Source organism: Diospyros lotus, chromosome 4 (assembly GCF_014633365.1).
Source record: "Diospyros lotus cultivar Yz01 chromosome 4, ASM1463336v1, whole genome shotgun sequence".
Taxonomy (NCBI): Eukaryota; Viridiplantae; Streptophyta; class Magnoliopsida; order Ericales; family Ebenaceae; genus Diospyros; species Diospyros lotus.
In genome coordinates, this window is record NC_068341.1 from 24,580,534 (window position 1) to 24,592,711 (window position 12,178).

Here is a 12,178-nt window from a genome sequence, read left to right on the forward strand (position 1 = left end):
AATTTTATTTGAGTTGTAAGACAGTAGGCTAAGCTATTAAAGTTTTGCTAGGTGTTGCTGAAAATCCAGTGAGAATCAAAAGTTGTACCGTAAGGTTTTCATTTAAGTTGTGTGAAAACTACATTGCATAAGAGGGACAAGATTAAATCTATTCTTGGGATCGAAGATGATCGAGGATCTTGTCTGACTCAATAGAAAAAAATTGTTTCTCACGTGGGAAGGATAAGGGAAAACATCGCTTAGTTGAGATAGAACATCTCGGCGGTACTAGGTTGGATACCACAAATGCTGTGTGTGTCTAAATACTCAAGATGATAGTATAATTATGAAATGTTGTTTTGTGAATGATGAATTGAAATGACACGAGAGTTCTGTGCTGAGACAAATTGATCTGATTGATGGATAGTGTTTGGAAGAGAAATAGTAACATGCCAGGATGTTAGGTTGCCATAAGAGAAATTGAGTTCTTGATAGACCTAAATTGATGATTTGCGGGACCAGCCGCAAGAGGCTAAGAAATTGTCTCTAAAGTTAATATGCAATCGAGGTACTGATAATTGATAGAAAGGTACACCGAGTTAGTTCAATGTTATCAATTTCTGTGCAATCATGGTAGTTGAGTAAATTCTATGTTATCAATTTCTGTGCAATCATGGCAACTGAGTTAGTTCAATGTTATCAATTTCTGTGTGATCATGACATATGCATTAGTATAAGAGGGGTTGGGAGAATTATTAGTCAAATAAAATGGGTTTTGAGGACACGATTACAAGTGATATTAGGTCTATAAACTATTTTGGAATTCGTGTAGCCACTTGTATAGAGCTACAATAGGATATTCTGAAAATAAGAAAGATACCTGGTAAGCATGGATCGTGTTAGGATATAAGTTATGAATGAGTGCTAAGGATTAGGAATGGTATTTATGACATTTTAAATTGGGAGTCATTAAGTAATAGCAGTGATTCAATCATTACGGGTCAAATTTCGAGGACAAAATTTATTAAGGGGGGGAGAATGTAATACCCAGGAATTACTTGAGGCTATAAATGGAAATTAAGGAAAAGTATAAATGGAATTTTCAGAAAAAATAGGCTTTAGGGTAGTCTGTCGTAGTCTTAAGCGATCGAATCGATCAGAGGGAGTACCCCGGACCTCAAATAGCCAGGGCAAATGTAATGGTACCGACAAGTAATACGAATTATGATTTTAGGTGACGAAAAAAGTTGGAACAGGAATAGTTTTCGGTACAGCTATCGACCAGACTAAGAAAATCGAATCGACGTAGGGAATATCTGAAAAGTCAACAGAGTGTCTTGCGGACTTAGATTTTGTTTATGAAACAACCCTTGTGCGATTTCAGGTTGAAATGAATGGATTTAAGGTCATATCGACCAACCGGGCAAAAGTGCAAATTCTGTAAACTGCTTGAGAAAGGTCGAATCGAGGAGTTTTTCAGAAATTCTTGAGGGAAACGAATAGTTTGGAACTTGAGGGCAGTAGAGGAATTAACGAAAAGTCTAAGGCCTTCATAGATAGGGAGAAATGAAGTTAGAAAATAATTAAGGGGCTAAAGTGAAAAAAATGGAAACTTAGGTGTGAACACAGCAACTAGAAAATTGGCCGCCTCCTTCACCTCACATGGCTGCCGTTTTTGGCGATGGGACTACCAAGGGATAGCAGGGGAAGGTGGTATATGGCATGGGGAGGCGTTAGGTTGTGGCCATTGGCTGAAAATGGCCGAGATTTGACCGGTTTTAATGGCGGAAGTGACCGTTGATCGACTAATTTTTTCGAGGGCTTTAGCTCATGATTTAAGGCTATTCGATGGGATTAAAGGCTAGATTTGAGACTTAAGGGATAAGAACAAGCGAGATTTGGTGGAAATCGTGGTAAAAAATGGGTATAAATAGAGGTTGAAGGCTGAGGGTTTCAAAAGAAATCGGGCAAAATTCCTCTCATTTTGGCTTGAATCGAGCCCTAGGGATTAGGGGCTTTTGTTCTATGGATTTTTGGGGAGCATTTCTGGAGAAAATGGGAGAGATTGTCATAGGTTTCATCGGGTTTTAGCTAAGCGGCTGGAGAATCGGGCATGCCAGAGCCGCGGCCTGCAACTGGCCTTTAAGGCCTTTCCCGGCAACGTTTTTCGGTGTTTAAGGGAACCACTAGGGTGGCCTTGAGGAGAGCTTCAAGAGGGTATATCCGGTTTGTCCATCGGAGATCATCGTCGGCGACCATTGCCGGAGAAGACCAACCGCGCGTGTGCATGCGTAGACTCCACCCTCACTCACGCGCCAAGCGCGTGAGGGCGCGTGAGGTATGATTTCTGACCGAAATTAATTTCAGTATTTTTCTAGAATTATTTTAGGAATTTTCATGCAAAAATATTTGAAAAAATTTGGTGTTTGGTATTTATTGTGGATTTCCGAAGGAAATAAATGTTTGGAAAAATAGGAAGAATTGAGGAAATTGTGAGAAAAATAGAAATATTGATTTCTAAGGTCATAATGGTAATCAGGAGATGACTGGATTGTTAAGGAGAAGGATTACACATTTTTTGAGACTCGACACGCATTTCGAGGGGAAAATCGGTCTTTTCCAAATTAAGGTGAGTGGTCTGACTCTAGTTTTACCCTTGTTCGGAAATGTCTTGGTCTGAGCGTAGTGAGTTCAGGTGAGCGGTCTTACCAGAACTCGGGATGCTATGTTTATGCGTTTTATTTATGTATTTATGGCATTATTTGCATATTAATCATGTGGTATATTGCATCAACTGTTTTAATTTATAAAAGAGTCAATGCATAGCGTGTGATTTTCATATCATCGGGGTATTGGTATTCGTGTTGGTATTGTGTCCATGTGAGACAAGATCGGGTCTTCTTGAAAATGGGACAAGGTTAATCCAAGTGAATGAGTGACACAGTAGGTAACTCGAGAGATTAAGTATGTCGCAGTAAGGTCAACTCCAACGGTGTGTGGAATGGATTTTTCACGGGAGGTTGAGTATGTCAGGGAGATTTCTTAAGTTAGACGTGCTGCATGTTGTTGTGTCTGTATATTTCATGCTCGTATATCTTTCACGCATTATTTAAACTGTTTCATGCCATCACTTAGATGTTTTATCATCTAATCTGGGTTATGCCCCTGGAACATTCAAACGTTCCAACCAGGGACTGCTACGAGGGTAAGGACAAGGCCAGTTGAGGTCAACGGTGTTTAGCTTGCTGGTCGTTGTATCATTTTGGAAGCCTTAGTATGCATTTTGGTTGTATATAATCGGTAGTATGATAATGTTATTATTGTTTGGTAGTTTTATAATAAGTGTTTCAGTGTAGAAACACCTTGTATGAACTCGTGATAGGCCATGGTATTTGATGTTAATGTATCTGTTGCATTATAATATGTCTCGTTTAGTTGTTAAGGTTATTGATCTTGTTAGTTGAACGGGCTAGACTGGGGTTCTCGGGATTTTTATCTACACGTGAAGATTGTTCTTAGAATCACCGCTGGCGCTGGCCATTGTATGTGACGAGTGTTACATCTGGATGTGAAGATTGTACTCATGGCGCCACGCGTGATGAACTTAAAAAAAAAAAAAAAAGTTTCCCCAGAATACCCTTATAGTGACACGCCTGGCAAGGCGGGGTGTTACATGGGGGATGGATGACATGTGGATTGTCCAAACGATGAGTAATTATCGGCAGAGATGGGTGAGTCTCCCGGGGTGGAGTGGCAGCAATGGATGAGTCTCCCGAGGGCTACAACAGGGATGGATGAGTCTCTCAGGGGTCATTGTCCAAGGAAAAAGGGAGTTAAAAGCACTGACAGATTATATAGAAGACCGTTAAGATGTTCGAGTGTCACCTACATCAATGGATGAAAGATCTAACCCAAACACACACGGATGATAAGATGTCTATGAGCCTTCACAGCATTTAGACACAAACCAACGCCTCTTCAAAGCCAAAAAACTAGGGAATGGCGGTGTAATTCTCCTTAATGTGAAGTCTTGTAACAAACCAGTCCACACAAGGGACTGGGGGCGATGATGCAATCTTCCTCAATGGAAAGCCTAATGACAGAACTAAGCGTCCACAAAATACTAGGGAGCCATATTGCTTGGTGTCCCTACTTCGTCACAGCCTCACCTACGTGATCACCTCAATGCAATCCAATGATCTACCTAGGACCAAAAGTCAAGGGACGCTTCACTTAAGCTCCATTCATCTTTAAGGGGTAGGCCTTAAGAGCTCCTCCCTAAAAGTCCATAAAGGTAATCAGCTACAGTTAACTAAACCTGGATTCCACATGGAAAACAAGTTTGACACCAACAATAGGTGGAGGACCAAGTGTGAGCTCATAACTCTAGCCTCAATCAACATGTTCGTCATGATTTCAAAATCCTCATCTATAATGCCCCACTTTTCCGAGCATTAAATAATTTAGGAATTTTGGGAATTTTTTTTTTCCAGCATAAACTCAATATAAGCATTTCTCGACAATCCTATTCTACCTTCTCAGCATACCAAAATAAGAATCAATAAGTTGAGGCAGGTAATCATCGTAAATGCGAAAGCAATAATCAAAACCTGATATGGTACATAACTAAATTTACTTAATCATAACTTAAGAATATGCACCATCATATCATCAAATACTTAAATACATAGACTTATCATCAAAAGATAACAACTGAGCACCTTAGATACAATTTGACGACTCCTCATAAATACATTAAATCGTAACAATTACACATGATCTTCAATATAGTATAATCTTCTAACCATGACTAAAAACATGTCCTGATCAATCCTCACGAAGGAGCATATACTGGAACAACTTGCCGAACCCATCGGCCCCGTCATCACGTGCCGTTACATCTCATTCATCCTCTTGCCATAGCTGCAAATTCTAACTGGAAAGTTGAATGTTCCAGGGACATAACCCAATTAGAAGATGAATCTTCTAGTGAGGGTTTAGAAACATGATACATGAATGCATGATGCAATAACATGAGCAATCATTTTCCCTAGTGTAACTTCCCTTGCCCACCACCCCAGCACGGAACCCTAAGCAGAATCCCTACCTGCTTTCAGGATAATCCTAACATTGTTCCATCATTTGCCCTTGGGAATTACAGCTACACTATCGGGGCGACATCCCAATCCCATGTACGAGTATAAATATGACAATAATACCGTGCCATGCAAAAATCACGACTTTCCATGTAATATGACAAAATGATCATAACTTCAATAAATATCGTGCATAATTAAGCAAACATGTCATATATAGGTTCTTGGGATAAAATCACTCACCTTTAACACGAATTTTGGAATACCTCAAAAAACGTGCATCATCTTGATTTGCGTGCCCTATCTCAATTTTTGGGTCAACCTCAAAAGATGCACAAATCACTTCCACATAAGCCTAAAAGCACCATAATCATCATATAGGCATCAGAACCTATTTTTCCTCATAATTTTCTCAATTTTCCCTATTTTTCTCCTATTTTTCCTCACTAAAATCCCAAAATAAATGTCTACACAAACCTTTTTCCAAATATTTTTTCACCAAAATACCCAAAATAATTTTTTAGGAATTTATAAAAAAAATCAGAAATTACCTCCTTGGCACATGCCCATGCGCTAGGGTGAGTGGGCTGCGCATGATGACCACGTGTGCAGCCCACATGCCGGCCTTCTTCCACGGCTCCAGCACACCGGAAAATTTGGATCTTTGCACCTCTGGAAAGCTCTCATCTAGGTTTCAGCCTGGAAGGAACACCGAAACACATCCAACTAGCCGCTTGAAGGTTCGGCCAAGTGGTCTGTTTCCCATCTCCGGCGAAGCCTCAAACACCTCTCAAACCTTAACGAAAATGCTTGAAATTCTCCAGATATCATCCTCATCTCATGGGCAAGAAAAGTCATATGGTTTGGTCTCTCAATTCGTTCAAAATGGGCCTTGATTTGAAGCCAAAAACTTCTCCAGATTCGGCCACCATAAACCCAAGTCCCCTAGAGCCTCTACCTCCCCCATGTCGGTCCAAAACCCACTGAAAGAGCTTTCAAAATCTCGATCAAAGTGGCTAATCTTTTGGCCGAAAGTTAGCTAAATCGAATCCATTTTTGGCCAATTGACAGCCATGGAGCTTGTCTTAGCCTTGCTCCAAGGCCCCTTATCCACTTCCTTAGGTCTCCCATGGCCGACTTCGGTGATTGGAAGGTTGGTCGGCCATGGATATTTTTTTTTGAAAATTACACTTTCACTCCTTAAATTCATAAAATGCCAGTTCGACAATTTTCAAAAGGCCCTTGGGTTTTGAAGAATTGCCATTAAGTCCCTCAAGTCCTAAGACTTCCATTTCCTTACTGAAGATTCCAAAAAAAATGTCATTTCGACCTCTTTCTAGCAATTTTAGAAAACTGCACTTAGGCCCGAATCTTCGTTTTGGCCAAAAACCTTTTCGTTTCTTCCTGAAACCACTGAAGGGTTATCCTACATACCAAATATGAATCCCCTCATAGTTCCATTGACTTCTCGGAAGCCCCCTATGATAATTCGATTTTGTAACCTAAATCGCAATTGCATTTTAGTTGTACCGAAAATCATCTCTGATCCAATTTTTCTTGATGCTAAAAATCATTTCTCGAGATGCTCATTAATGTTGTATCATTTTCCTTAGATATCTCGGCTCTAGGGCACTCCCTGCAGTCAATTCGGTCAATTTTTTGGACTATTTAGATACCAATCTTTCCCAAAATTTCATTTTTCTAATAAAACACTTATTCTCAAATAATCCCAATTTCTTGGGTATTACATCATCACTTTTTGGTTCGAGCCTGGTTTTCCCCACACTCAAATTAGGGAGCTAATGACAAGAAATCGAAGTGCAAAAGTAAGAAAATGAATCGAAGCACAAAACAAGTAAGAACAACCTTAAAGCTTAAAATGGTTAATGCAAGAGAAGCAAGGGTATGCCATAACAAAATTTAGAGAAGCAAGGGTATGCCATAACAAAATTTACTCTTCAATATGAGAAACTAAAATGAAAGAGTGGGGAGCAATTAATGTGTTATGAGAAAAATGATGAAAAATAAACAGATCAACCCAGCTTAACCAGGACCACACAACAATAGAGGGGTTGTACGAAATCCGAGGCAAGTGTCCAATATGGCCCATAGGCTGGCAAAGAAGCCCACAAAAGGCCCTTACAAAAAACACTCTCGCAACCCACCCGTTGTAGCTACAAGGACAGCCCCCATGGCCCAAGTCACGTGATATGGAGGGTTGCCCCCAATAATCCCAGCCATGTGGCAGTAGGGGGGACATCCTCGCGACCCTGCCATGCTACTACGGGAGCAACCCCCGTGACCTAGCCACACAACCCCAATTGGCTGCCACTTGTAGGCCTAGCTACACAGTCGTGGGGGGAAAGGGACACACCTGCAACCATGCCATGCAATTGCGGGCTTGATGAGGCTAGGGTTGTCATGCCTTAGCCTAGGTGCCAGAGCCAAACTTCGTAGGGGGCATCCTTACCCCACCTTCCCCCGAGGTAACACTGCCACCAAAACATTTCCCTAAATATGGGGGGTCCTTATAATGCGCAAACTAAATAGCTATGATATTCAAAATTCCTTCCAAACATTCTATAAACGGGATAGGCAATTATCCATAAAGAATTCTAATTTTGAAAGGATTTCAAAATATTGTGATAAATATCATCTATAAGAATAATAATCCTATCGGGTTCCAGAATGTCAAAATAGACATTATCTGTAAGAATTTGAATCTTAGACTACTTAGAATTACTCTATACTCCTTTATAAATAAGCATACACTCATTTCAGAAATGATACGTCTTTGATATGGTAGAATTACTCATTTTAGAAATCAACACGTTTATCATGATTTCAAAATCCTCATCACTTTTTGGTTCGAGCCTGGTTTTCCCCGCACTCAAATTAGGGAGCCAATGACATGAAATCAAAGTGCAAAAGTAAGAAAATGGATCGAAGCACAAAACAAGTAAGAACAACCCTAAAGCTTAAAATACTTAACGCACACTACAAGAAAAATCATATTGAGCGACGAAATTTAGAGACGGAATTATTCCGTCGCTAATTTGTGACGAATAGAGACGGAATTTCGTCACTAATTTTTTTAATTTTTTTTTAATTTAGCGACGAAATACCCATCCCTAAATTTAATGACGAAATTATTTTTTTACTTATTTTTTTTTATTTTTTAGCAACAGGGTTGACCCCGTCGCTAAATTTTAATTTTTTTTATTTTTTAGCAACTGGTTAACCCCGTCGCTAAATTTTAATTTTTTTTATTTTTTAGTAACTCGTTAACCCCGTCGCTAAATTTTTATTTTTTTATTTTTTAGTGACGGTGATGACCCCGTGCTAAATTTTAATTTTATTATTTAATTTTTTTATATTTTAGTGACGGGGTTGACCCCATCGCTAAATTTTAATTTTTTTATTTTTTAGCGAATTTGAATTTTTTTATTTAATTTTTTTTATTTTTTATCGACGGGTAAATTTTATTTTTGTTATTTATTTATTTTTTACTTTTTAGCGACGGGGTTGACCTCGTCGCTAAATTTTATTTTTTTTATTTAATTTTTTTTTATCCCGTCGCTAAATTTTAATTTTTTTATTTTTTAGCAATGGGGTTGACCCATCATTAAATTTTAATTAATTTATTTTTTTTATTTTTTATTTTTTAGCCAATTTGAATTTTTTATTTAATTTTTTTTATTTTTTAGTTATGCATGTAACCTGTAGCTGAATTTTATATTTTTTTTATTTTTTATTTTTTAGCGACGGGTCTACCCGTCGCTAAAAAGTAAAAAAGATAAATAAAAAAATTCAAATTCACTAAAATATAAAAAATAAATAAATAAAAAATTTTAAATTTACTGATAGGTCACACCCGTCGTTAAAAAATAAAAAATAAATAAATTAAAATTTAGCGACAGGTCAATCCCGTCACTAAAAAATAAATAAATAAATAAATAAAATAATTCAAATTTAACGACAGGCTCAACCCCATCACTAAAAAATTTAGACAAATTAAATGAAATTAATAAATATAATTCAAATTTACCAACGGGCTCAACCCCGTCTCTAAAAAATTAAACAAAATTAAAAAAAAATAACAAAAATAATTAAAATTTAGTGACGGGGCCAATTCCGTTGCTAAAAAATAATAAAATTAATTAATTAATTAAAATTTAGCGACGAGGCCAATCTAGTCGCTAAAAAATAAAAAAAAGTAAAAATTAAAAATTTTACATTTAAACATATCATAATAATTTTTACTAACATTAATATTAAAAAAAATTAAATTAATAATTTTTAAATATATTACAAATTAAAATTAAAATCAAAACATAAATTTTCACTACTAATATAATAATTAATAAAGTTTTATTTGAATTAATAATGAAATAAAATTAAAATTAATATTCATTTCCCTTTACAAACATTAAATATTAAAATTAATATTATTAAATAAGTTTAAAAAATTTTGGTGTATAAATATAATTCTAAAATATTTGAAAGAGAATACTATAAATATATTTTATTTATAACAATAAACAAGAAGGCTTCCAGATCGACTGGCTCGCACATTAAACTTGGTCATGAGAGGTTGGCGATTCGAATCCGGTAGAAAGCTTGAGAATAATAGCTGGGGAGTAAAATCCAGCGTTGCTACGTAGCGAGCAAAGGCGCAACCACGTGGTGCACATGGGAGGTCGAGAGCTGGCGCGCATTGAATTTTTGGGTTGAATTTAGCGACGGGCTCACACCTATAACAGCCCACTTCTTTAAGGCGTGTTATGCCTTAGGAAATTTGGTTTTTTTTTTTTTTTCTTTACATTATCTCGAAATTCCCTAAGACCTTATCTAGTGCGAGATATCTACACTAGAAAATAAATACAAAGCGGAAGCTGAATCGAACCTGCTCATATAATAATAACTAGACATGATATTCATTACAAAGTTAATTCATAAGCGTCTGACAATACAATGTACATAATTCTTAAACTACTCATATTACAACATAACATGATACATTTACTCGCTTCTTGACGTCTCACATTACTACATATCACCATTCTCGGAATCATCTCTGCAAGTCCCAACTGGAACGCTGAATGTTCCAGGGGCGAACCCAAGTTAGATGATGAACCATCTAAGTAAGGGTACATAATGTTATGTCATGAATGTATGCAATGTCTTTCATCGTAGGTGTCAACTGCACCCCTCATGCTACCTACCATTTTAGCGGCCACCTCTTTCGAAGCCGGGGTGTATGGGTGCACCCTTGGTAAGGCAGCGGTGCCAGTTCGTACCCCCTACGGCCTCATATGCGTGTGATCAATAATATCAACGTGTGCTTATGCATTTCATAGACATGTATGCGGTCTACGTGATGGTTACATATCAGGGTATGTCAATATGATGAAAACATTTCGAGGAAGTACCACTTACCTTTTAGAGTTTATCGGGCTACCTCGAAATTCTTGCCTCGATTTGCGTGCCAACCTCAAAATTTGCGCGAGTCTCTTCAATTCAGCCTCAACGTATCCTAATCACCATAATTATTTAAGTAAACATCAAAACCTATTTTTCCATAATTTCTGGCATTTTCTATAATTTTCTCTCTATTTATTCCTATTTTTTCCTTAATAAATCAAGATTAACTATTTCTAAAATATTTTCTTAAATATTTCACTATAACAACTCATAAAATAATATTCTTGAATTTCTGGAATTCTCTAAGGAATTTTACTCACTTTAACTTAGCATCTCCGGTTTCTTCGGTATGCGTACTCTAATCCTTGAAACGCGTGCCCGGGCTGTTTTTCTCACTAAAATCTTCGGGATATCATTACATCTTCATTTCTTAATTTTCATAATTTTTCTAGGACTTTTCAACATTTTTCCCAATTTCCTTTTCTTTTTTTCTTCCTTTTCTTTCTTTTCTTTTCTTTCTTTTCTTTTTCTTTCTTTTTCTTTCTTCTTTTTCTTTTTCCCTTCTCCTCCTTCTTCTTCCTCTGCACCGCGCCTGTAGCTCCCGCGCGCTCCATCCGCCGCGGCCGCCACCGCGAACTGCCACTCGGCCCTCCGCCGCCGGCCGCCTCGGCCTCTCGGACCCGAGCGCCACGCACCACCGCCCTCCGCCGCGACTGTTGCCGCCATCGCAGCAACTTACTGCGCATCAGCCATGGCTGCCATGGCCGATCGAACCAGCTGCTGCCGAGGTCTCCAGCCTCCTTGCCAACGCCTTCGCCGCTGCTAGCGCCTCCCGCCGGCCTCGCACCGGCCCCCGACCTCGCTGGAGGCTGCTCGCGCAGCACTGCCGGCCGCGCCCAGCCGCTGCTCGCGGCTCTGTTCACTGCGCGTCGGCCATGGCCACGCTGAGCTTGCTGCCATGGCCGTTCGCTACTGCAACGGTCACTTCCGTTGCTTCCTTACGCCATCGCAAGCCGCCCGGACGTTACCGCCATCCTCCGTTGCGCCTTCCCCCTGTTGCTCCTCCTTCCTTGACCACCATGGCCGAGCATCGAAGCTTTGCTTCTCGGCCATGGTTGCTGGAAATGGCCATTCCTCGGCCACTCACTCTCTTACCCGATTTCTCTCTCTCTCTCTCTCTCGATCTCCCTTGCTTTGGTGCTCCTCAATCGACCGATCTTCTTACCTATTTATAGGCAGCCATGGACGAACGTAGATATATATATATATATGTTATACATTACATTAATAACATAATCCCTTAAAATCGGCTGCCAAATCCCCGTGAATCCCGCTGCAACCATTTTCCTTAAACCCTGCTACCATGATCGTCCAATTGCAGCCCAAAATCGCGGCCATTAATGCTTCTCAGAAGCTGGCCGCGCACATGCGTATATATATATATATGTGCAATTATGTATTATGTTAATAAATTACATATTTAAACTTAAGAAAATTACATATAATCCTTAATTTATTTTAATATCACTTGAGAATTTTCTTATTGCAACTATGCCCTCAAATACCGATTAGACTTGCATTTAATACTGAGAATTCATAATTAATAACTTAAATTTTACTCGATATAGATGATTCTGTCCCAATGCCCTCACCGGGCTATCGTTTCATCCTGAAACCAC

General features: G+C 38.6%; 1 long non-coding RNA gene across 1 annotated transcript; it reads right to left on the bottom strand.

The window, feature by feature from the left end:
- Window positions 1–9,889: 9,889 nt before the first annotated feature.
- On the bottom strand, window positions 9,890–11,709 carry LOC127800384 (uncharacterized). Its single transcript, XR_008022794.1, has 3 exons — window positions 10,820–11,709; window positions 10,515–10,611; window positions 9,890–10,173 (listed from the first exon to the last, which is right to left on the bottom strand). It is a non-coding gene; the product is annotated as an uncharacterized LOC127800384 (long non-coding RNA).
- Between the last annotated feature and the right edge of the window lie 469 nt (window positions 11,710–12,178).